Here is a 27856-nt window from a genome sequence, read left to right on the forward strand (position 1 = left end):
TAGGGGTCACACATTGATATTACGGAAAGGAGCACAGCAGAAGCCCAGTAACAGCATTAATGAGGGGAAGTTGGCCGACAGCGTAACCTCCGAGCACAGCAGGTGCAGGCTGGGGCTGGATTAATCCAGCACCAGAACTTGTACATAGAAGACCATTCTTGCTCAGTCAATAGAGGCCCGAGAAATTGAATTATTTACACGGGAAATAGGGTACTTGCGTGCAAATGCGCGCAAATGTGCCTTCGTGGGGAAGAACTTGCGAAAAAGTGGTAATTCTGAGGGACGACCTGCAGGCAGTCCCTCACATGACCACAATTGGGCAGCCTGAGATGGATTCGATCGAGCAACATCTCAGCTGGGAAATGGCCCAATGCAAATCCTTCATGCGATCCCCCACCCAAGGGAAGGCCTAAGTACACATGCGCGTAGGATTTGCAGCGTGCAGGTGGGATTGTATGTCAGATTTCGGGGTGCGTATACTCAATCAGGGTTCCGATGTTACTTAGGTGTGCACGTAAGCAGTGTAGCAGGGTGCAGGAACAGTCCACAGGGGTTTGCACGCAGACTTCCCGAGATAGTGCCGAGTTACAATTTTTTATACTCATGTTGTCGGGGTGCCGCATACAGTTATGGGGGACCGCACGTAGCCTCCCAAGTCACAGGCCTGCTTACGGGGGACCCCATGCACTGTTTGAAGAGTGCGTGTACTTAATACCCTAACACGTGTGCCATGAATGCAATCATGCTGTTGTGCGGTGCAGAGCGCGTGGCTTTACCCCATCCCCTGGGATATCACACAAAGCAAAAGTGAAAGAAATGACTACAAACATCTTGCCAAGGCTGCAGCTCAGTGCTACCCGAAGCCCAGCAGATCCCCCCCTAGTAAAGTGCAAGCTGTTTCAGCTTGACATGTGAAGCCAAATGAACGAGTGGCATGGATTAACCCAAAAACAAAGAGGTGATGGATGGAAGGTTTAGAATGAATCTTAACCATTGGCATTGCTCTGGGCCACCCTCCAGACCACCGTTCTTCACCTGTCAAGCCATTACAGAAGGGGAAAGACCATATGCAAATCAGGCTTGGCCCCACCCCAAAAGGGCCAGTCCAGGCCGAACTGCTAGGTCACATCGCTTCTGCACGAGACTACAAGCATCCCCAAACATGTGTTACACTTCAGGCTTCCCCGCGGGCCTCCTTGCAGAATACGACTTCTTTACAAGCTCCTCTATGGACCAGATACAGGCTGCCATGGCGCCTGTACAAACTACGACGGACTCTGGGTCACCTGACACGTCTTGTACGTGGAAGATGTACGGTAAGACACGCCCCCTTACGACTATAAAACCACTGTCTTTCAAGGGGCTCGTTGCTGCTAATTAGCGTTACAAGCTACACGCGGTTACGTCCGTTACTTCTTCGTGTCTTCCCACACGATTCCTCATCTGAACTCCTGGTTTCGACCCTTGCCCGACTATTGGATTGGCTTGTCTCCTCCTTTATTCCTGTCATGCTCATCTGGTTTTTTGACTCGGAACGTTACTGGATCCGGCTCCCTTCTGTCTCTTGCGGTACTTCATTCCAGGTTGCTGCTTCTGCTTACGGAACCAAAGCAGAGAACTTGCTGTCAACTATCCCGAACTTTTCTACACCTACTCTGGATACATGTGTGCTCAGGTACATACTTAATTGGCAATTCCCATCTCTGCTACTACATCTCTCCACGACTTGTTTGGATATTTGTTTCCTGTTGGATTCTGGGACATTGAGTGACTTTCATGTGAGATTGCCCTCAAGTGCATATAAACGCTCTCCTGAAAACTGAACCAACCCGGCACTAGTGCGATCCTCGTGCCGTCCGGGGCTACTTCCCTATACTAACATTCCTGTTTGTTATTTTCTCCTTTCATTGTCTTCGGTTTCCTGGATTCCTTTCCTAAAAATATCCTTATTCAGGTTAGTTGTTACCAATTCGATATAGAAGTTGGGACTGATACTTTAAAAGGCTCTTTAGGCCATTCCCACTGATTTTGTGTTATATTCCTTGTAGATACACCCCGGGGAAGCTCCACTCCAATACCTATCTAGGTAGTTTCCCATTTAATTCAACTGTTCTGATTACTTGCCTTAACTTCAACACTGTCTAATATCTTTGTATTCCTTTGCAGCATTGGTATTGGCGGTGTGTGTTCTCCCCGCTCTTTAATTCAATTGACACCTCTGCCTGTCCCAACTGAAACAGCAGAGAGGTACATTGTAGAAAAGAGCCCCTCTTTGAGGAAGCCTGAGTCTTGTACTCAGGTGAGCTAGGATGGAAGGCTGAATATCGATTCTTGTACCACCATCATCTCCAAGGTCACTCCTCCGCATCTTCGGCCTATTTCGGAGTGGTGAGTAACAACATGTTTCGCCCTTGTTGGGGCTCATCAGTGAGGAATAGCTTGGGTTTCTAGGCCTAGCAGGCACGGGACCCATGTCTGGGCATACCAGTCCCACTCGGGGTGACAAAGCAAAAACAAAGAGGTTTTGGATGGAAGGTTTAGAATGAATCTTAATCTCTGGCATTGCTCTGGGCAACCCTCCAGACCACCGTTCTTCGCCTGCCAAGCCATTACAGAAGGGGAAAGACCATATGCAAATCAGGCTTGGCCCCACCCCAAAAGGGCCAAGGGATTAACCCAAGGCAGACATTTCTGAATGCCGAAGACAAATTCATATCCAATGTCACCTTTATTAGGGATCATCAGTGCGGTGTAGTCTGACAGTGGTGTGGTTGGAGCATTTGGGCATGTGTGGCAAACACTAGCAGATGTTTGTTGGGTTTAAAACGTTTTTTTTTCTTAAACTTTCACCTGAAATGTGAAACTAGAATAAGTCATTTCTGCCAGGTTAGACATGCCACACCACCACCCAGTAACCATCACAGGACGTTCACCTCTAGTTCAGTCACATGAGCAGTGCATTGTAGGTATGCAAATGAAACTGATTGTGAAAAGTCCAAAGGGCAAAATATGGATGAAGAACTTTTAATTTCCTATAATAAACATGAATAACTGTTGCCCCCCCCCCCACCCATCCCCTTGACACTTTGGCCTTAATTTTTTATATATTTACCTTTGGAATAATGTATTTGAAGTTGTATTGCTAAAAATCTTTTTTTTTATGTTAGAGCCACATATTGGTCGTGTCTTACTGATCAAAAATGATCGAAAAATGTACTTCATTTTTTTTCTCACAACTGCTCCAACCAGTAGATCGATTAACATGAATTTCATTTCGGTAGTCATGATGACGTATGTCTTGGAACATTCGTAAGTGAGTGTTGGTTTTGTTTCTTAAAAAAACGTTAGCTACGTTGGCCACTTGGTGTGTAATCTGGTAAATGTGTTTGTTTTATAATCACTTGGCCGGGAACGTAGGCTTGATTTTTAGTCTCAACATTCTCGCACTTGCATCTTTGCAAGGAATATGTATGTGTCGGAATGTTTTTGATTCTCCTCACTGGAAAGTAATGCAAGTGTGACATATGACAAGTCACAAAGAGGAAATGACAAACTCATCTGTTAAAGTTATCTATTTGCAAAAGAAAAAGAGCTTATGAGCAAAACTATGTGAACATTTGCTTTTCATAAAAAACAATGTGGAGGAAGAGAATTTACAAAAGAAAAGAGAACTCATTCACATTTTAGAGAATGTTCTATACCTTATTTTCAATTCTACATGGATATTACCAATATAAATACCTCTGTTGATTAACAGCCTAATACCAAGCAAATCAATAACAGCATACATTGAACCTTTTACATTTCTACATGAAAAGTTAGAGGGAAACACGCATATGAACATTAATTTGTATTTCAATTACAAACCATATATGCAATCTTAAAAAAAAATTCAAACGTATAGAAATGAGTGGCTCTTTACACTTCACGCAGGCCATATGTCGAAAGCTAAAAAAAAGTGATCTACGTCAGAGATACACTAGTGATTTGGAAATGCATCTTAATGTCAAAATGTTTTGTAGTCTGGACTTTGTACCCCCTAAAGATGTATACCAACACTATGAGGAAATACTTGAAAGTGATTATTTTTTTTTTTTTTAGGTAAAGGAAACTGAATTAGGACCTCGCTTGGACTGCTTTGAAGACACCTGGACAGGCCACTTTGGACAACAGGGTAAACAAAGACAGGGTAGGTCCAGTTAGGAAAATACATCCATTACAGAAAATGGACCAAAAACAACATGTTACGGGGTTGGCATAACTCGATGAGCCAAAGAATTGTAGGCGGCCACCCTAATTTACGGCATTTTTTATCAACTCTAAAAAAAGAATAATCATTCCAAAATGTCCAAAGAAAGCGGTCATTGGCAGGAAAGAGTATGGTTAAACATTAAAAAAAAATACAGACAACACAATTAACAGATACTAGGCAGGGTAAATCAATACAGAGACATCTGGGAGTACAGTTCCTGCCCTCGGTAGCTTTCAATATTAATGTAGAAGCATAAAAACTCACTGTCTGTGGCCGCAATCTGACTTCCCCTCAGGAGTGAAATGTTGGTGCTTCTGGTTTTTCGGGCAACGATCCCTTTGCTTTTACTCAGCCTTTACAGTTATAATTTCCCATTAATAGAAAGTTTTCATTAAAAAAATCCAAAGGAGGAACACCGTCTCCGAAAACATCCTATTGTAGTCCCAAATGGCTAGATGCAACCAAAAACACATCCAACTGAGGAAAATTTGGAAAAATGCAGACTGACGATCAAGGACCGAAAAGCACATCCACAGAGGTAAAAATCAAATAATAAAGCATTTCAAAACAAATGTATAAAATAAAAAATAAAAGTAAAATATCCAGGTTTAAGTCCCACGATCCACACATTGCATATCAGTGTACCACCATCGAAGTTATGTCACTCTCACCTGAAAATTGAAAAAAAAAACTGTTATTCCAGTTGCCATACAAAGATTAAAGTTTGCATTTACATTTTTAACTAAAGACATTTTTAAAATGTCTATTTTGGAGAGAAAAAACTAAACCTGCTTTGCTTCTGCGCAGTCATTCCTGCTTCTGATTTCCGAAGCTTCTCGAACAGCAATTGAAAAGAGGACTTCTATGCATAATGTTTATTTTTACGAAATTGCTACACTAAACACATGTAAATTGCGTAATGATAATGTTTCCAGCTTTGTTTTCTGGAGCATTTTAACTCATGTATATTTTGTCAGCCAAATCCTCTGAGCAAGATTTTTCAATTGAGAAATTTTAAATGGGCTGAAGAGAAAATCCTTCGATTTGATTGTCTGGGAATTGATTTGTGGATAACAATACTTACCCACCAGATTGGTTCTTAGATCGATGGTGGTTTGTGATTGGCTTAGATCCTACTGGAACTTAGAAAGCACCAGCCATCCTGGATTTGTGGGCCCCATTCAGGACCCATAGATCTGGTACCGAAAGGGGGCATGAAAGTTATTTGGAAAGGGCAACAAAGGACACCCTTGAATCTTATCCTGCCAAGAGTGTGGGTGAGGAATGCACCACAGGGTTGGTAAATCGCCTCCTTTGGATAAAATAACTGATTTATTTCCACATAACCCGAGGATCCTAATGTTCTTTCGTCAATGAAAATAACATTTTAAATTAAAAAAAAGGAATGCCTTAAAAAATTGAAAAAATAGATAAATGGGAATGATCACTCCTGGTTTACCCATTTTGTTCACACAGGGTGTTTCAACAGAAATAGACAAGGACCTATAGAAAGAAAAACATAAGTTCATTTGTGAATAATTGATTATTTCCGAAGGACAATTTGAGGCATCACTGACTTAATTGATCAGCCTAAACCATGAGTTCCTGCCCCGCGCAGATAACCCTTCTGCATGGTACTGAGCCTCTGCTTCAATACTAGCAGATTGCAGGCGTGGATGTGGCGTCAAAGCGAGTACTTCCTGGACCCCTGCTGTGCAAGCTCCACGCGAGTTCTAGAATATGCATTGTTTTCTCTAATTTTCTGCCTCATGAGCAGCACAGTCGCGACCTTACCCACCGCTCCCTCTCCCACCGCTCCACCAGTACACAAGGCCTGCTTCCAAACATGAAAATTATCCCAATTTGTTTCAGGGCGCTGTACCTATCAGGTTAACTACATCAGACAATACATGCATTGTGAAATATTTCCCTTCAGGAACCAAAAACTCGCAACAAATGTATCATCTACATATTCAACCATCCAAATATGATTTGGATAATGTCAGGGAACTCCGTGAGCGAAATGGCTTATATTTCATGATTTTAATTAGGGTGTACAGAGTAACAAACTGAGAATGTGGCCCAAATACAGAAGGGTTTGGCCAAATATTAAACCAGGTATACAGGGCTGATGTACTAAGGTAAATAAGTAGTTTAATGAAGAACTTGGTCATGTTTTGGTGTAAGTGTTACTTTATCTTTTTCAGCTTAGTAAATTTAGTTTTAGTTACACTCTTTTTTTAGCTTAGTCAATCGGCCCCATATATATATATATATATATATATATATATATATATATATATATATATATATATATATATATATTCAAGGAAAAAAAACTTTAGTTGCAGGGACGCTAAGGTGGGAACTTAATGAAACAAAACCCTGCAAATTCAGCTAAAGCCACCTTAACTTCACGCACCCTGTTGCAGAGGCTATGACCACAATGATGACATGACAGCTCACATCACTGATGACATCACTAATTCCATGTTGTATGAGAACACCGATGACATTACAAATCACATCACTGATGCCATCCCTGGTGACAACAGCAATTGCATTGTATGTAACTGATTACATCAATAAAGGAATTAGACATAACATCATTTCAAAGTTAGCTCATGAAAACTTTGATTACCTTAATAACAATTTAGGCCGTGGACTTGGCCATGGACAAAGGCTGGGGTCACTGGCCAGCACCAAAGGCCATACCTAGTGGTCGGTTAGTATTAAAAAATACCAATGTGCATTGTTAATTGCCATGCCTAGGAGCATGTCACTGTTTATAAATATTCAGTGGGCAATGTTGAAAGCTGTAGTCAGTGGACAGAGCTAAAGGCCATACCTAGTGCCCATTAATATGTAAGAATATACAGTCGACACAGCCAAAGGCTGTGGCCACTGGCTAGTATTGTGTTGAAGACAGTGGCTAGTGCCTGGTTAGTGTATATAATACACAGTGGGCACGGTCAAAGGCCATAGCTAGTGGCTGGTCAGTGTTGTGTAATACACAGTGGGCACCGCCGAAGGCCATCGCTTCTGCCATGTTAGTCTTTTAAAATATACAGTACACATGGCCAAAAGATGTACAAACTGCTCATGGTGAAACGCCATGGCTAGTGTCCCATTTATATGGTAGAATATATAGTGGACATAGTGTAAGATTGTGGCCACTGGCCAGTATTGTGCTAAAGTCAGTGGCTAGTGCCTGGCCAGTGTATATAATATACAGTGGACACGGTTCAAAGCTGCCTCCACTGGATAAAGGCCACAATCTATTAGTTACTGTTCTAATGTAATTAATGATGCCATCAGTGATGTGATCTGTGATGTCATCATTGTGGTCATAGTGTGCAAAACAGGGGGAGCAAAGTTAAGATGGCTTTGGCTAAATTTCCAGGATTTTGTTGCATTAAGTTCTCACTTTAACGTCCCTGAAACTCAAGTTTAAAAAGGTTTTTAAAGATGCGTCTACCAAGGATAAATACACTGCCACATACAGCAATGACTGGGGGAGGGGTAACCTGCATGTGCAAAATGAGCCAATAGAACGTCGGCATATGCTCACGGAATCATATATTCTGTTTCAAAAGAGTTTCTTTTATTGTGAGTTGCCGACACGTGTTTCGACCTTCAAAGCTATCTAGCCTGGTCACTTGCACTGGTTACAGACTGCAACCAGCGCGAGTGACCAGGCCAGACAGCTTTGCTATCAGCCTTTAAAATGACTTTGAATGTCGAAACACGTGTCGGCAAATCACAATAAGAGAAACTCTTTTGAAACAGAATATATGATTATGTGAGCATATCTAAAAGAGGATTCATTTGCTATAATAATTGATAGAAATCCTTGCATGTTCAGCACATAGATGGTTGGTCTGAAACCCAATTATACACATACCAGTGTCATTCAAATATATAAATCCTTATAGAACCATGTTAGGCAGAAAGTGTGCAATTCTGGCATTATTCATCCCCATCTTGGCTGGGAGACTACAAATACCAGAATGCAATTTAACAAAAGGCCAATAAAAAGCTCCCTCAGAGAGCACTGGGAACATAGAAGACCTTTAAACAATATTGGGGAATATATTATATATATATATTCACTAAAAAACCTTGTTAAAAGGGATGTTATGGTAAAGTTGCACTAATAAAAACCTATGAAATTCAATGAAAAAATGTTAAAGGGATTTTATGGTTACAAGTAAAACCGAAAACCTCAGAAATTCACCAGTTATGGTAAGCTAACCAACCCTAACACGCGCCACCACCGTGCACTGCTAAGACTAACACCCAGGACATCAAAGATGAGATCACAAATATAATTGATGACATCACATATCTGGGCCACTTGTTTTTTGTCACTGACATATCTACGTCAGGCGGTTTTGTTCACTGACAATCAGAACATGAAAATTGAAAATGTGTTATACATCTAGACATTAACCATCTTGTATGTTCTTAAAGTACTTTCCTTATGGTTTGTTCTCACCTCATGATGCACATATATGGGGCAATAAGCAGGCCTCAAACACATCATTTCTATACATGATGATACAATGTTATGTTATTGACATTTTCTAGCGATGTTGTTTCTTTCTTCCTTAGGTTAGTTTCCCTGTATGTGCCTCTGTTTGTTACGCATTGTGGGTTTTCATATGTATTGTTTGCACTAACACAAGTGTGTAGTATTTCTTGAATTCTTAGCTATTTATTCCATATTTAACATTACTCAAAACTCTGATAAGGTACCATTCATTATTTTACCATCCAAAATTACCAGATTAGAAATATTGTACTTCTATGGTGCATGCTGCAGCCATTGCCTATATGTATGTACAACTAGGTTCCTGTATTAACAACAACACCCCAATATAATGTTTTGGTTAGATGAGTATATTCTTTAATACATTAAGTAGTTAAGGATAGGTCTCCCGATCACCCCTGATATCTTGTTACCAAAATTATAAACACAACCCCTTGTAGTAACTTTTCATCAAAATTAATTTCATTTCTGATGTCATCAATTACATTTGTGATGCCATCTTTCATGTCCTGGGTTTTAGTCTTAGCAGTGCATGGTGGTGGTGGTACGAGTCACGGTTGTTTACTGTACCATAACTGGCAAATTTCTGAGGTTTTTCAGTTTTACTTGTAACCACAACATCCCTTTAACAAGGTTTTTTCATTGACTTTCATAGTTTTGTATTAGTGCAATTTAAGCATAAAGTCCCTTTAACTATGTTTTTTCAGTAAATTTCATGGGTTTTACCAGTGCACGCTAATATCCTACTACTTAGTAATATCATACTTACCCCAATATAGCAACATTTTTGTCCAATGTGCAATGTTTCTCCTTAAAACTCTGCCATTTCCCACATTCTAGCAACATTTGTAATACTTCTATAAACTTTTTGCAACTTTTTCCACTGTTTTGCGTCTGTCAACGTTTGCGAACATCTGCCTTCATTGCAGACTTTTCAGACAGTGTTAGGAGATCTCGCCCGCTCAGCAAGATGACATGTCCGCGAACGCGTCTGCACTTCATGAATGGGTCCGTGCTTCGTGAATAGTTTGTAACTGCATTTTCTTACTGGATGAGACGTGACACCTCAACACTACTGCACAATCCGATCCCTGGACGGTCAACCTGGTATACAGAAAATATACCTGTCTAAAGATTTTCACGCATCAGATGAACTAATTGATAAACTCTTAAATGAACGGAGGCCTGATGCCACTGCACCACCTCCTTATGTACCTATTCTGCTGTCTTATCTCTTCCTGCTGTAGTTCCTCCTCCCATAGCAATTCCTTTTCTTCCTGTTGCTCCTCCGCCGCCAGTTATTGCTCCGCTTCATGTTGTTGTTCCTCCGCCTGTACCTCCACCTTTACCGACTGTTACTGTTCCAATAAATCTGTCTTTTTTGCCAGTGGTAGTGTCTCCACTACCTGTTGTACAGGATTTGTCTACTCTCTCTTTTCCAAGCGGGTCTGCTCCGCTTGTAGCTGATGAAGGGGTGGTTGCTGAATCAAAAATTGTAACGCAGAACACATTTTCCAAAGAAAAGAGGAGAAATTTGAATGCATGGGCTAAGCAATGTATAGAGAAAGGTGAACAATCTACTGTCTTAGATACATTCTCTAATCTAGAAAGTATTCCCAATCAGAATGTCTTTATTGAGGGTATGGGGATACATTTGACTGTAATGTGGAATAGATTGACGGGCACAGATGTCCCACAAGGGTTGAGGGATTTTAATGTTTCAGCTTATTCAAGGGATACTGCGGAGAAAGTGCATGAGCATGTTGAGAGGGTTTTTGAGTTTAGAAGGGAGTTAGAACGGTTACAGAATGATGAAGTAGATGGTGATAGTTTGGATGCTTTTTACGTGCAGAAACGGTTCCTTCCTCCTTGTAAGTCAACGAGTGAAGAAGCGCAAATTTGCACGAGGGATGCACTTCGATGGATTTCAGATATGTCGATATTTCCCGTTGAAGTATATGATACATATAGTCATTATACTCCAGTAATGCAAAGGAAAGTTTTACAGGTAATTGTAGAATACCTGCAGGATGAATGTATAAAGAAAAAGGTTTGTTGTCCCTCAGAATTATTGAATATTTATAAGAGAGCTTTTGCATCTGATACTGCTTCTACCACCGTAGCGCTCAATTTGGCTTTGTTGCTTAGTAAACGTTTGGGGTTGCCTACTTCTCAGTTACCTATGAGAGAGGTTCCTCCGAAATTTGTTCCCAAAGTTGAGATTCCGGCTATTTTTGCTACAGGTGCAGAAGCCTATGATATTGAAGCTCACTACTTATCAGTTTGTTCACATCCCATTCTCAAGACAGGAAGTGAATACTATTAGAGAGTCGATTACAGGCATAAGGAAGAATCCAACAGGGTTTTACAAAGAAATAGAATCTGTTCTGCATTCGGCAGTTTTCACTTCGGGTGATATAGATTTGTTGTTTCCTGTGCTCCTACCTGCTGATTTATGGAAACAGATTAGGACTGTAGATGATCCAGCAGGGTTAGGTGACACGTGGGTTAACTTGGTTAGGTTAGATGGAGAAACGAAAGCTGGGGAAAGACCACCACAAGTGATACTGACTTTGCCAGATAGAATAGTGACAACATTGAAGACTTTGATCCCAGAGAGAAGGATTGTTTGGGACAAACTCACTGCTTGTATCCAAGGAAAATCTTAAGGAGCTACCAAATTCTTTAATCGGTTCGAACAAGTATTCGTAGATTTTAGCGGACAGGATTTAAGCACAGAGTCAGGGAAATGATTCTTTGTGGATATGTTTGTGCGTGGATTGTTGCCTGATATCCAGTCACAAATTATGACTTCCGAGAGTGGTTGGAAAGCTAAATCACAGTCCGAAGTATTGCATATGGCTCAGTATTACGAGAATAGAGTCAATAATGAGAAAGAAAGGATTGAAAAGAAAAGCGGAGATCTAAAAACCAATGTGTTATTGCAACAGATGGTCAGAGGGCCTAGAGGTGGAAGTACAGTTTCGAGGTCAGTTCGTTCCACAAAGTAATGCGCCGTTGGGTCCTGTACACGCGAACCAATGTGCTTATTGCAGACAAGAGGATCATTGGTGAGCACAATGCCCGATCCTCCAGCAAAGGTCGAATAACACATATTGTGTCATGGGTAGACAATCCAGAGGTGGCCTGGGGTAGGGGATCCTGGTAGAAGTCAGTTTGCTCAACATTCTCAGTCTTTCTCCCAAGATAATCAGCAACCTAGTGTAGATAGCAGAAATATTTTTGACAACCCTTCAACTGACTTATCTTTCTGAAGATCTTGTCTTCCATGATATATTGTTCCGTTAGGACAGCCCGAAGCAGGGTCTGGAGCTGACGCCTATTCCTGTTAATCAGAAAGGGCCCTACGTTGAGATGATGGTGGGGAATAGGAAGCATCTATTTTTGATAGATACAGGAGCACAGAAGTGTTCCATTGATCATTCACAGGTTCCAGACATTCTACTGTCAGGGCAGAATAATGTTTCTGTAGGGTTTTCTGGTATGCCAGTGGTTAGTCTGGTTTCTCTGCCGGTACCGATTTCACTTGGTCCATTCACAGATTACTGTCTGTTCCTTCTGACAACGAACTGTGGAGAGAATTTGAGGTTGAATCTGTTGAAGGAATTAAATGCGGTAATTCATTGTTCTTCGGATGGACTGCATTTGACGATTTCACCACAGCAATTTTCTGCTTCACAGTTTTTGACTAGACCTTTGCCGCCAGAATTCAGTGAAGTTCTGGCGTGTTTATGGGCGATTGATGACAGTGATGTTGGTATTTTGCAAATTGAGCCTGTTAAAATTGTTTTGAAACCATAAGCTAAGTTGCCACAAATTCCACAATATAAGATTTCAGTTGATGGTGAGCAAGCTTTGAAGTGTATAGTTTCCAACGTTGTACATCGTGGAGTAATTGAAGAAATTGAAGGAAGTTTGTACAATAGCCCGATTTTACCGGTGTATAGGAAAGGGGATAATGCAATTCCTTTCCGTTTCATTATCGATTGGAGCACTATCAATAAGATTGTTGCTCCACAATTCGTAATTGTGCCTTATGTAACGACAATACTAACAATGATTCCAGCTTCTGCTACTCATTTCACTGTGGTGGATCTTAAGAATGCCTTCTTTAGCATTCCCATACACATGGATAGTAGGTATTTGTTCGTGTTCACCCTAGGGGGACGCTCATTTACATTCACCCGTGCACCACAAGGGTACACGGAGAGTCAGAGCATTTATAGTAGGGCTCTGAAACAGCAGCTCGATACCCTTGAGTTACCTTCTACTTTTACATTGCTACAGTATGTTGATGACCTTTTCTTAGCTGCAGACTCAGAAAGTGCTTGCAAGGAAGGCACTGTGTTATTGCTTATTCATTTAGCAGAGCATAGGCATAAAGCTTCATTGAAACAGTTTCAGTATTGTCGACAGGAGGTCGCCTATTTAGGCTATCTCCTGTCAAAGGAAGGAAGAAGATTGACACCTGAATGAATTAAAAGCATCGGGCTGAATTGTTACCTCTTCCGCAAGATATTGCTTGCAGTGACGAAATGTCACATGACTGCCTTTATACCACAGAACAACACACTAAAGGCAGGATTGATTTAAATGATACACCTCTGAATGATCCACAAGGGGAGCTGTTTTGCGATGGCTCCTGCTTCAAACTTCCAGATGGTACATTCACTGCTGCTTATGCCATCACTACACTAAGCATGATTGTGGAAACCAAGAGAATTTTGCATAACTCTGCGAAGGCCGCAGAGATTATTGCAGTGACTGGAGCATGTGAACTTTCCGAAGGGCTTAGAGTGAATATATTTACTGACAGCCAGTATGCCTTTGGGGTGATTCACAACTTCGGTAGACTATGGGCAGAACAAGGTTTCTTGACCTCAGCACTAGCGCTTCCTACTCAACTAGCAATCATGAAGTGCATGGCACCTCAGAAAGTAGTAGATGATTTAGGGAAAGGGAACGCTTTTGCCGACAGGATAGCTAAACTGACCGCTACTGATTTATACTCAGAAATGTATGTTAGGAAGGAAGCCACAAACACCTGTACAGTAGATGAAGGGATTGAAGCGATAAAGAATATTCAAGCTGATGCCACTCTAGAAGAACTTGGGCTGAGGGTTTGGCAAAGTTGGATGAGGAAGGGTGTTGGGTAGACAGTTAAAAAATTGAAGGATGTAGAGCATTTGCTTCTTTCTGAATACTGTGACCAGTTAACTCAAAACTTGTATTTGATTTATCAACAGGTGCAAGAAGCCCTCCCAGTTACATACGAGGGGCCAGGTCACAGAATTCGACCCAGTGACTGGGTGCTCACGAAGTCATTTGAGAGAGAATCCAGCCCCGCACCACGCTGGAGAGGACCGTTTCAGGTCCTGTTAGCCACACACACTGCTGTACTAGTAGCTGGTCCACGACACTGGATACACGCTTCACACATCAAAAGGATACCTTTCCCTTTGCCACATGACATATTTCGGAGACTCTTCCTGAGCTGGTGGGCCCTGGGGAGACTACTGCTTTGTCTCTGAATTCTTCTTTCGATCTTTCTGCACCCTTAAGCGACCTTGCCCCTGTTTCACCACTTCCATCAGGAAGCAACGACACACTGTTCACAGATCACGCAGTACCTGGAGTCTTAAGGTACGATCTGCGTCCACGGCACTAGACTTACAGGAAACGACTGTTGAGCTTGTCCCTTGCCACTTTTGCGCTGAAACATAAGTAAGTGGCTGGGACCGGCAAAAGCTATCTTCAATCAAGATCATGTGGTCAGGAGATCACCAGCAAACGAATTACGGTTTCTATCACAGAAACTTTTCGGGAAAGAGCTTCGAGGAACAATACCTATCGCTATCTCTACTCATACGGAGCAACCGATCGATTGCGTGGCTAACAAAAACATTGGACAGAAAAATACATGGTCCCTGAGGACGTATTGTTTTCTTGTAATTATGTTAACCGGTCTGACAGTAGTCATTTCTCTTGGGTTTTGGTACATTGAAGAGGTGCACCCACTTGAAACTTTTATACCCACTGGGAGTGTTCCCACTATGTCTACGCCTTAGGGGCATTATTCTTTGGTCGTTGGAATGATAGCATCTCAGGGAACTTTGCCAGGACTAATTTATATGAATTTGAAATGCGAGTCCTGATGCCTCTGGGATGCGCCCTTTTCGCAAATAGGAGCAAGCTTAATGTTGCTTCTTTTAGGCCTTCCGATAGACTTTCTAGACCTTTCCAATCGTTAATTTCTTTCAAGATGGCTCCCGTAGGCAAACAGGATGTTACGCCTCGGCAGGCCTGCAGGAAGGTTATTGCCCTCCGTAAGGGTATGTGTCATATTGTAAACCCATTCTACGCCCACTGGCAACTGCCCTGGAAAATAGTGGCTTCGGCTCACTCCGCAGCGCTCTGCGGCAAGTTTGGACTACGATTCCCAGCTTTCCGCCTCCCGCTGTCAGCTGAGCCTCGGTTTTGTCCAGTTCCGCCTTCTCCTTCACGATTTAAACCTCGGAACCGGGCGAAACGCTGCTTCTGATTAAAGTTGCATCCCGGTATTATAGAAGTTCCGTCTTCAATCCTACCTTACTTACCTGTGTACCAGACATGTTTCCTTCTTCACGGACTGCTCTTGCCTGCCGCTTTTTGGAAAACTACTTACCCGTGTAACATACCTGTTTCCTCCTTCACGGACTGCTCTTGCCTGCCGCTTTTTGGAAAACTACTTACCCGTGTACCAGACCTGTCTCTTCCTTCACGGACTGCTCTTGCCTGCCGCTTTTTGGAAAACTACTTACCCGTGTACCAGACCTGTTTCCTCCTTCACGGACTGCTCTTGCCTGCCGCTTTTTGGAAAACTACTTACCCGTGTACCAGACCTGTTTCCTCATTCACGGACTGCTTGTGCCTGCCGCTTTTGGAACCTTGTGATCACAGCATCGACTTCCATTGGACATTCTTCAGTTGTGCACAGGGGCGCTTTGCGGATAGTGCACCTACCCGACTCTAGTGCGGCCCTCGTTCCGCCCGGGTTCAGTCTCCCTAACTAACCTACCCATTTGTTATTTTGCACTTCCGTTTCTATGAACTCTTTGGGACAACACAGACTCAACAGCACATCAGTGGTAAGGGTTTTCTGTTGTATGATTATCCATTCTCCTTAGCTAATTGACAACTATAGTCAGGATAGGTTACATTCTCCTCTCTTACTTGTAGGTGGTTCCGGTTGCCTTGAAACAAGGGGAGGGCATAGCTCAGGTACTACTAGAAAGAAGTATCGAGGGAAAGGGATCTTTCTTAAATTTCCAATTGCTCACCTCTTGTTTTTCCTTTACAGCTGGGTGCTTGGCGCGTGTCCTCCCCGCCCTTTTGAGCGATCAGTCCCTCTGCCTGGTCCTACCCAGCAGAGGGTCATATCGTTAAAAAGGTCTTGTGCCCTCACAGAGAGGAGGCTAGGTTGGAGGCCCCGACCTAGCTCTTCAATCAATAGTTCAGTCCTGTGCCTTCCGGCCACCGATTTGATATACTTCCCGTCCGGTGAGTAACACGGGATGCACCGCCTCCTTCCTATACTATCAATCACAGCCCCAACTCTGTTTCCTTCTGCATACAAAGAAATGGTTCTCAGTCAATGGGTACTTTTGAGGGTTGTTCAAAGATTGCGAACTTGACTAGTGAGGACAGACCTTTGTATGTAGGTGATCCTGTTTATTTCATTTGTGGAAATGAAGTTTATCCTTGGCTACCTAGGGATTGGCACGGTACTTGATATTTGGGTATCTTGCTACCATGGGCATATGTAGGTAGCACCTCTGAGGTCTCTAGGGCTCGTCCAAGGCGGGACGAGAACAGTGATACTCCTTCACAAGTCATGGGTGATGAAACGAAATCCTTTGTGCCATTTTGGGGACAAATCATGAATTCCGAGGATATTAGGAGACTAGCAAGAGTATTGGAGAGAACCATCAACCGGACCACTGATATACTCTACAACTGTTAGACGATCCTCTGCACACCAGAACACTGCTCACTCTGCACACCAGAACACTGCTCACATTTCCCCAACACCTCCCTCCAGGGTTCGAGGCTCATGTGATTCGGTTTACCCAAAGGACCGAAAGCTCCGTACCAGGTACGATTTACGAACTCGATTGCAGCCCTTCCTGCACTGGCAGTTGCCATGGAGAACATACAGCAGAAGAGGCGGCGTTACACCTCCACGCCGATCGTTCACTTGCTCACGTGATCCAGAGTGGCGTTTCCCATGTGACCTTGGTGGACGTCACATGACCCCGAAACGCACAGTATATAAGGCTTGATGCACGGAACACTCATTGCTTCTCAGCTGTCTTCAGACCCTGTTTGGCGCTAAGTTTGGATAACACTACTGGTTTACCTTGATCTTGGAACTCTCTCTTGGACTCCTTCGGATTACCCTTTTGTACCTTTGCTTGGAACTGCTTACCTATTTCTGGATTTCTGACTCGACCCTAACTTGTCTTCGGATCATCCCTTGGTACCTTTTTGAACTTGTACGCCATTTCCCTTTTGGGATTCAAGTCACGCCTTCAGTCCTACAGGTGGTTTATCCTGCATCCACGCTTGTCTGCGGTCCTCTTGTTCTAGGGACCGCCTCATCTGAGTCTCAAACCTCCCTCCTAGGTTTCCTGGGTTTTCCAAACACCGGATAGGTAAGACTATTCAGATTCTTTGGTTCTTGTGATATATTGTAATTGCCTGGTACTTAACCTCGTTCTTTTTAACAGCAGCATCAGTGTTCCAGAGGTTCTGTGGATCCGGGAAGTAAGATCTCCCACCTGTGGCCCCAAAGGTCGCACAGCGGGTTTCTTTTAGTTCCCCTGTGCGTCACTTGAGGACGGAGGTTTCAACGGTCTACACGACACTCAAGTCACAACAACAACATGACGCTAGAGCAAAGGTAATTAGATTAGTGGCTCTACAGAACTGGATGGTGTTAGACGTCATCCTGGCTGAGCGTGGTGGAGTATGTAAATTGGTCGGATCTGCTTGTTGTGTTTTCGTACCCGACTCCCCCCGACCATATTCAAGGCAATACAAAATCTGCACATCTTAAATACAGAAGTACATGTTCCAGAGGGAAACTGGGATCTTGGTACTTGGTTCTGGGGCTTTTTACAGTCTTGGGGATGGAAACTCTTTTCAGTCTTAATGGTAATACTTGGTATTATGTTGTTCTGTTGTTGTTGCATACAATGTCTTCCTGTCATATGTTCGATGGTAGGGGGATGTTGTGCGCAAACTGTAGGAACATTAGGACCGAAAATACACGCACCTGGGAAGATGATAATTGTTTTTGTAATGGAGGATATAACTGTCAAAGATTTAATGGCAATTGATATATCTGATGAAAGTGATGCAGGATGTACGGACATTGAAACGTGGAGTTACGAGTAAAGCAAATATTTTTATTAAGGCTCTTTGCTTAGACCAAAAGGAGGGTTTGTTAAACGGTAGTTATGTAGTGCCTCCTTAGTATTTATATTGGCCAGAGCCTACTCGCGCTACACGGAAAACAACGTTGCAAAGTTCTGATTTTTGGGTTAACTTTGTCACCATTTTAAGATTCATCTGCCATTTTCATTTCTCCTTGTGTGTTCTTCGTTCTAAAATGGTGGACTATGTTTTCGAGTTGCAACCAAGCCTTCTGACCTTTGAGTTCTGTTAATGTTTAGGCTGTCCGAGAGCCGACTGTTTAGACTAAGCAATGAGACCTTGTACTTCATATGAACTGCCGTTTAAGTGTTTTCTGCGCTCACAAAACTCATCCTTGTATAAACATTGGGACAATGAAGAACAAACCTCGAGCGTATGCATTGGCTGGACTACACTGAAAATGAACTTAGTATAAGGCTTACCCAAGGATCAGAGAACATACATCACTATTGTATCTTCATGGAAATGCAAACATATGTAATTCTTTGCATAATATTGTATATTCTGTATATGAACAAGGCACGAACTGTAGACCACGACTTATTAACATGAAGAGAGGCTGGACAATATTACACGAAATGTATAAAAGCACAAATGTTTAGATGTTCAGCACTCTCTCACCTCTCCTTGTCGGCTGGTACACACTGCGAGGTGTTGGGAGCCAGATAGCCATCTGTTTTTCTTTGTAGACTGTACAGTAATAAAAGATCTGTGAATCTTTGTAGCCCGTGATTGGTGTATTTCCTTTGTGGTACTCAGCCTCGATATTTCTTTGTTCTTTCAACATTACTCTGTATGTACTGCAACACACCACTCTGTTAGTCTTAACAGTGCACAGTGGTGGTGCAAGTTATGATTGCTTAGCTTACCATAACTGGCGAATTTTTGAGGTTTTTCAGATTTACTTGTAACCATAACGTCCCTTTAACAAAGTTTTTTCATTGAATTTCATGGGTTTTTACCAGTGCATAATATACTTATCCAATATAGCAACATTTTTGTCCAATTTACAAAATGTCACCTTAAAACTCTGCTATTTCCTTCCTTCTAGTATCATTTTGAACACTTCTATAATTTTTCCACCGTTATTGCTTCCTTCAACGTCCGTGAACGTCTGACTTCATCGCGGACCTTCTGGACAGTGCCACGTGACCATGCGCTCCCGTGAAGCATGATGACATGTCCAAGAACGCATTTGCACTTCGCGTTCGGGTCCTTGCTTCAAGGTCAGTTCAGAACTGCATTTTCTACTGATCTAGGAACTTTCAAACTAAAAATGTACCCTTGCACAGCTCCTACACCTATTCTTACTCATTATCCATTAACAATCTAGTACAAAGCACATACTTGGAAGAATAGTAGCAAAACTGCTATTTATCTTTAAAATGGCATCAGCTATTGCCATCCCTCCTCCGCAAGAGCCACCATCACTCAGTGAAATGCACTGAGTGTAGATTTGTACTCCGTCGCGGACTACCTGGACATTACTCATAAAGGACCACTTCAATGCGCCGTCACACCAAATCCAACCACCGCAATGCTCTCAGAAAGATTGTCCTTTCTTAGCAAGTAGTAGGCGGTCTTCCTCAACCAATACTGTAACCACACAGCCTACTTCTGTGGGACACAAAATCCCTCCAGCTACCTTGCAAGCAATAAAAGAGGCTGTTGATCCATATCTTTGGAAACCAACAGTTCCCTGTATATACTGCAACAAACCACTCTGCAGGGGGAAGTAGCTGCTTTGAAGCTGTAATCAAGGAGCATGAGAAACACTAATAAATAAATAACCAGAACTCCGGACCATTATCCTCCATTCCAGGCCCTGCGATGTGGGATAACGGCCATTAGCACCCCGGGTTCCCAAAGCGGTAACCCGGGGTGATAAAATATAGATTTGTCTTCCTATAGCGGGATGCCTGTGGTGTCCTGCTGTAGGAAGGAAAATCCTTTTCCAAGATGACCACCATTGAAAGGGAAGGTGGGGCTCCATACAGAGCCACTCTTCCCTTTCCATGGCAGCCTGCAGAAGGTGAAGACAGATCCCTATGACCATATTACCATTCCCTATCCCACTTTCGAATAACTCTACCACATAGCCGGTGCCAGGTGGACATGGCCACTTTAACCCCATATTTTGTCCCTCTCGGTTACGGCCAGTAGCCAGATTGTCTGGGTTATGACCTTATACCATGAGCCGGACTATCTGGCCACTGCCCATGGCTACAGGCTATACCTCAGTCACCAAAGGTATATCACTATTTTTTGTACCTACATAATGACACTTGTCAAAAAATAAAACATGCACATTTGCAAAGCCATGCTTTCAGGTCCTTGCCAATGCTCCTTACACAAGTTTGCTTGAAATCCGCCCATGTTTTTTTTTTCCCCAAAAGTGTCAAAATGTGTGTACATACAATAGTCATATAACTTTTTGACAAAATCCATTCAGACTTTACACAAACATTCAAGGTTGGGTCTATAATCTTTCTTAAACCTTTTGTCCACATTTGTCAAATGGCAACAAAGTTATACCCCCTCTAATGTAGCCCCTCTTGAGAAAATACCAACAAACTTTCCAAAAACATGTACATCTAGATTTGAAATCATTTTGCAAACTTTTGTGCATATTTGTCAAAGTCAAATGGCACCACATGTGTAACACTTAGCAATATTTTGGGGCCCCCCTCTAATTTTGCCCCCTCTTCACAGAATCCCACCAAATTTTGCAAAACCCTTCAGGACCAGGTCTAGAATAGACTGTCATGCAGTTTCATTGAGTGTTGCCAAAGTTATACGCCATCCATAGACTACTTGACTACGGGTCAAGTAGTCTACAAAGAAAACAAGAGGTTTACAAACCGGCAGATTTCTTTCCCAGGTGAACAGAGGATAGCACAGGTGCAACGTGCTGTTTTGGAAACAAGCCCACGCAGCGCAACAGAGGTTCGAATCCCGGATCCGCTGTTACAAACAAAACTCGGGTATGGTAGGGTGGACCGAGAGTAAATTACTTGTCATTGGACCTGTCACTGACTCTCACAACCACATCTCCTCCTGCACCCTGCCAGACTAGCAGGTCTGTAACGCTAACTCGCCTGGCCTGCTTGCACCATATAAATTACACTCCCACCACTAACTTCCACGATGACTCTCCATTGCCATACTCGCTAGGGCTGATGGGACTTGTAGTTCAAAACATCTACATCTGGTGAACTGAAGGTCAAACACCCCAGAGGGGCTCTGATTTGTCTGGCCTGGGCAAGACCTCGCCCCAGCCCTCTTTGCTCCAACTGCCTACTGTGAAATCTTCCATTGTATTCCATAGTTCCCCCAACTCCCCTCCCCACTCCTCTTCGATGGCCACGTGCCTGCGCTTAAGTCGCTGGTCTGTCAGGCATGCTGGCATCCAATGCTCGCTGCTCCTCTTTTATGGCCGTCTTCGCGCCATCACTTGCCCTCTGACCTGCAAGCCAGGAACGGTGTGTCTGCGGGAGGGTCGCTGTCATTTGGAGCACCCAAGCCGAGCTGCAACAGGGCCCCTAGCAGGAGAGAGCGTTCCAAAGGCCGCCACTAGGTGGCAGTGTGGTGCAGCTCAGGGGAAAGCCATGCCTGGGGAGAGGAGCGCTGCTGCAGAGTGGAGCGTCTGCTCGCCTTGTGGCCAGGTGACAAATCCACAGAAATGCTTGCGGTGATGTCATGCATTCATTCATGCAATTGCGTGACAACAAACATAGGGGCCACAGCCAATGGAACTGAGCTCCATTTCCCAAGACTGAGGAAAAAGGTGCATGAGGGAAAAAAAGGTGCATTTGAAAAATGATGCATTCGGATCAACTGTCGCTGCATCGTGTTGGGGGGCGGGAGGGAGGGTCCCACACAAAAAACATCTAGTTATTACGTCTATATTGCTGTATAGGTAGGTGACGTCACTGAGCTGTACAGTGACTACAAGAACAGTACGTGGAATATTTTCACTTTTCAGAAGACACAATAAGAGTAGTGGGTGAAATCCATGCAAAGTGTGGGGGAGGGGTGCGCGCGGTCCTCTTTTCAGCAGAAGCTTTATCGGCTGGCTAGGAGTGGCCTGTGAGGATTAGCTGATCTGATTAGATTAATTTGCGCTGCGCCGCACAGAATACACTGCATCTAGGAGCAGGTTTTATCAACACAAGCAATATGAACGTAAAGGAGATTACATACAAAAAGAAAGGTTTTCAGAATTTTATGACGACCAGGAAGGAGTCAAAGCTCTGCAAAAGGGAGAGAATTCCAGAGCCGTGGGCCCACGACAGAGACATCCTGCCTCCTCTATAGGCAGAGCAAGATGTGGGAACAGCCAAGAAGTGTTAATGCTCAGACTGATATGCATCAGTGCTTTAAGTGGGCCGGCCCTTAGTACCTACACTTGTTATTTTGTATCATTTGAGTACCTGCACTTCTCATCGCCTGAAAGGGAGTACTGGTACTCACCCATAGTGCGAGGCGAAAATGAAAGCTTTTCATCTCACTTTATCACAACTCAAAGGACTAAGCTTTGGCAGCCTTTGCTGGGGAAAGCAGCACCCTCTCCCTCCTCATGTCTCCACCACCCGCAGTGCCCATAATGTCTCCTTCAGGGCCCACCCTGCAGAACAAAAAGAGAGACAAACATAACTGCGCTCTCAGCACACTAGGCACGGAACACTGTTTCACTAAGTGGGCTTCGCCTGTTATCATTGGTGTCCTTTGACGGAACACAGATAGTTTTTACTTTTTTAAAGATGTTTCTTTGTAATTAGCAGTGCCTATTCCAATATGAAAATGTTTAACTAATTGGAGTTGTGATGGGACGTTTTCAACAGATCCTCGCACACAGCACCAGTTACCTACCGAATTTCTTATTATGCAATGAAAGCGAGCAGTAATAAAACTCCTCTTCTAAAGCTTACTTTCCAGCTATATCATCTGCTAGTTTGATATGCAAAAAAGAGTCTCATTTAATATAGATATTCAAACTGAAACATAATGCAGAACAACAAACTGGAAGTTTGTGTGAAAGGATCTCGGATACACTGCTCAACCAAGGTGTGTGCTCCTTGGCACATTATTTAATCTCACTGGGCATTGCCTGCAAACAATAGGGTGTGCTTAAAAAGGACTTGCGCACAAGGTGTCGCACCGAAACGTCTGGCGCTGAAAGCGCTTGGCCCGAATGTCTGGCTTGGTGAGTGCCTGCATTTCTTTATTTCTATTTAAAGCATTGATAGCCAAGAATCCTGCCAGACCATGAATACATTAGAAGATTACACACATTCGTTTAAATTCGATCCTCAGCTTGAATGGCAAGCAATGAGGTGATCTCCGAAGTTGAGAAATCGGAGATGGCTCCAATACCTGATAGATAGCCCTTAAGAGAAGCATTTGCTGCAGCCTGTAAGCAGGAAAGTTGCCGCTGTGGAAAGTCAGAGACTATGGTATTTTCTTAGTCTGATTGAGAGTTGACCAGTGAAGATTTAATCATCTGCCCCACCTGATATTCAGAGCCCAGATTGGACGGCCAAAGGCGGCATGTGAAGGTAGGATGTGTGAAGGCCCCCGAGAATAGGGGAGCACCCGGTTCTTTCTTAGGTTAGAGGAGATCTTTTGTGTTTCTGAGGTGAGTGGTCGGTTCCATGTCATTCCATCGTGGGATGAAATATCGCAGGTTTTTCCCCCGCGGATATTATAATGAAAAAACTCATAGAATTTTTATTTTTGGAGGACCCCACACTCCAAGCCCTCCATAACTTTTAATTTTGTATCTATTCCCGAACACCCACACCCCATATATATATATTTTTCAAACCCACCGCTAAAAACATTGATTAGTTTTTTCGGTTTTATAATATCTGCAGCAAAAAATCTTGCAAAATATCATCCCGCGATGAAAGGACGTTGTACCAAGTGGTCTGGAGGTTCCTGGAGCGACTTGTGTTCATTCTAAAACGGAGAACTCCAGAGCATGAATCCTGCATTTTCCAAATATTTGAGGATTGTTTGCACCATTTAAAAACAAAAAACAGAATCTTTATTAGTCCTGGCGTCGCTAAAGACAGAGTATTATTATGAACCCATTACTTCATATAATTCTCGAAGGATGTGTGTGTGCATATGCAGAGCCAAACTCACCCTGAGCTGTGAGGAAAGCTCAAGTGCAACGTGTTTGGCTTGGAAGCAAGACAACACAGAGCAACACAGGTTCAAATCCCGGTCCTGGCTTAGAGACTGGTCTCTGGTATTATAACAAAAGGCCTGGAAGGTAAGCTCAAGGGCACAGTGTTTATCTTGGAAGCAAGACAACACAGAGCAACACAGGTTCAAATCCCGGTCCTGCACTTAGAGACTGGTCTCCAGCATTAAGCGTGTTTTAAAAGATGAGTTAATGAATAAATTACTCTGAGAGCAGTCTTTCTACCTCAGCCCATTACATTCTAAAAATTCTGTATTCAGGGTGGAGTAAACATTCCTCCTATCCTAATACCGAGCCTGTCTTGCTCATCTTCTTAGCGTTTCATCTGGCGACTCCCGTCCAACGGTCTGATGATGTGCTGCTCTTGCCTGGTACTGCAGGCCGCCATTTTGACTACGCCGCACTCTTCTTAGGCTGCCCAAACCAGGGGTTGACACTATTGTTGCTTTGAGTGGTGTAAAACATTTAATGAAATTCTCAATTATGATATGATAGGTTATTTATAACAAGCTTAATACCCAGAAGTTTCTAAATGCGGACCCAGGGATTGAACTTGAGTTGCTCCATGTCGTCTTGCTTCCAAGGCGAGCATGTTGCCCCTGAGCTATCCTCCTGGTCAATTGAATGTAGGATTTCACTTACTGTGATCTATATGTAAATTATGATATGTGTGCAAATGTATTTATTTATGTTCATTTTTGTAAAGCGCTGCACGCCCAAAGGCCTCAGTGCGCTATTTTGTTTGGTTTGAAAAAAAAACTAAAAGTTAATTTAATGCTGCATTTTTCTTGAGTAGGTTCCGTTATCATATAGGAAATAGTGCCAGGAGAAACCTTAGTCTCCAGGGACGGACTGGGAAGCAAAAGAGGATCCGGAAATCATTTCCAAAGTGGCCGCATATTACACATTTGCAGAAAGCCCAGCACTTCTCCTATGGAAATCAAATAGAGAACCACAAGAGGCCCAGGGTACACCAGGGAATCTCCAGAGTTCCCTACAGACCAGTCCACCCCTTCACAGGGTACAGAGGCCTACCAGGAAATCTCCAGAGTTCACTATAGGCCAGTCCACCCCTGCACAGGATGCTGAGGCCCAGCGGGAAATCTCCAGAGTTCCCTATATACCAGTCTACCCCTGCCCAGGGTGCAGAGGCCTACCGGGAAATCTCCAGAATTCCCCATAGACCAGTCCAACCCCTGCCCAGGGTGCAGAGGCCCACTGGGAAATCTCCAGAGTTCACTATAGGGCAGTCCACCCTGGGGTGCAGAGACCTACGGGGAAACCTCCAGAGTTCCCCATAGGCCAGTCCACCCCTGCCCAGGATGCAGAGACCTACCGGGAAATCTCCAGAGTTCCCCATAGACCAGTCCACCCCTGTCCAGGGTGCAGAGGCCTACCAGGAAATCTCCAGAGTTCCCATAGACCAGTCCACCCCTGCCCAGGGCGCAGAGGCCTATCAAGAAATCTCCAGAGTTCCCCATAGATCAGTCCACCCCTGCCAGGGTGCAAAGGCCTACTGAGAAATCTTCAGAGGTCACCATAGACCAGTCCACCCCTGCCCAGGGTGCAGAGGCCTACCAGGAAATCTCCAGAGTTCCCCATAGACCAGTCTACCCCTGCCCAGGGTGCAGAGGCCTATCAGGAAATCTCCAAAGTACCTTATAGGCCAGTCCACCCCCTGCCCAGGGGGCAGAGGTCTACTGAGAAATCTCCAGAGTTCCCCATAGGCCAGTCCACCCGCTTCCCAGGGTGCCGAGAACTACTACTCACAGGTCATCTATTGTAATGTTTTGTGATCTGCATCTATTTTCTGGTCACTTTTGAGGGGATGAGCTCCACACTTCCACCCTTCCCCAAAGCACCCCTGTGAACTTGGACTGGGCCAGGGCAAAGGGTCCTGTGGGGGGGAGCGGAAACACGTCCTCTTTTACAGGGACCTAACAAATGACCCCGAGGGAAATTCCATTTAATCTTGATGAATTGTCATGACAATGTGACATTTTGCAGGAAGTCAAAACACCCAAATTCTCCTTCTCCCCGAAATAGTTTTCCCACACTTGCTTTGAAGCACTCTTTCCTTATGAGAAGCACGCTCTGCCTGGGTGTGTAGCACCCATCTGATCACATGTTTGCAGATTTTGTATTTACTTGTATCACCATGGGCTGGCGGACTAACCAATTTATCAGATTGTTCGGTAAAGTCTTCCTCATCAGTAGGACACAAATCGTACTCCCGTTCCCTTTCCTCCTCACCTGAGCTTGAATTTACCTTCTTTCTTCTGGCGTGGAGAGCGGGAAGTCTCTTCTTCTGTAGAAGGTAAGGTCGGCCTCGAAAGGAAGCCACCGCGGCTCCGAACACAGGAGGCACGGTGACCCCCCTCCGCAACGGAATAACAACAGAGTGACGGGAAAAGCCAGAATGGCATAAAAACCCCTCCGGAGTACTTGAGCAGGCAGGAATCAGATAACAGGAATACTCGGGAAAGCACAATCCGACGAATATGCAAGGTGAGTGAGAGAGTACAAGAGGGAGGAGCTGATGATGAGAAAGGAGCCGAGAAAGAGACAGCCAGGGAAAGGAACAAAACCGGTGAAAACAACCGGGAAGAGAAACACTGGGAAGGCTGGAAGGAGAAAGAGCGCAAGGGAAAGAGGGCAAGGGCCAGGGAGCCCCCAAACAGCACGGGCGGAGCACCGCCAAGGAGAAAACAATAGGGGAGCGAGAGCAACAGAGGGAAATCCGAAGTTGCAAAGCGCCGAACTGCCTGGCGTGTGGAAGTAAATACGCGTAGGCAGCAGCCATACTGTAAAAAAACTAGACCGTTAATGCTGTCAGGGAGAAAACGTGGTGGCACAAATCAATGGCGGCCCCGCTTCCACCTCTCCCACAGCCGCCAGCGCCCAGCGGTCGTGACAACTTGTGTGTGTGGGGTCTATGGGGCCTGATTCCCCACCTTTAAGCATTTCTCATCTGCACCCACTAAACGATCTGATTCACAAAGCCCCAAACTAGTGGAAACCCCTACCTGCTCTGTGTATCTCGGAGATGCACGCGAGCACTGAGGTGGAGATGCACGCGAGCAGTGAGGTGGATGCATGTAGAGATATCTCGAGAATTCTGAGTCGCGCGAGATCTCGCGACAAAGGCGGAAGAGCGGCTCCCGCACGTGAACTCCAGAGGCTGAAGCAGAGGGCACGGAACAACATCAGCTCCTGTGTGCTCCTCCTATGAACTGACAATTTTACCTTTCAAGCCCCAAAGACATATGAGACAGAGAGCAGAGTTGTGGGGCCTGTTGCCCAGTTAGTGTCATGATTCCTGCCCCTCATGTCCCCAGCCCTC

General features: G+C 44.0%; 1 long non-coding RNA gene across 1 annotated transcript in view; it reads right to left on the reverse strand.

The window, feature by feature from the left end:
• Positions 1–3670: 3670 nt before the first annotated feature.
• The window catches only part of LOC138513182 (uncharacterized), a 964728-nt gene continuing 940542 nt past the window's right edge, over positions 3671–27856 (reverse strand). Inside the window, exon 6 of the long non-coding RNA XR_011281724.1 lies at positions 3671–4923. This is a non-coding gene — a long non-coding RNA (uncharacterized lncRNA). The remainder of the gene's footprint in view (positions 4924–27856) is intronic.

This window comes from Ambystoma mexicanum, chromosome 12 (genome assembly GCF_040938575.1).
Source record: "Ambystoma mexicanum isolate Mex_15411 chromosome 12, UKY_AmexF1_1, whole genome shotgun sequence".
NCBI classification, from domain to species: Eukaryota; Metazoa; Chordata; class Amphibia; order Caudata; family Ambystomatidae; genus Ambystoma; species Ambystoma mexicanum.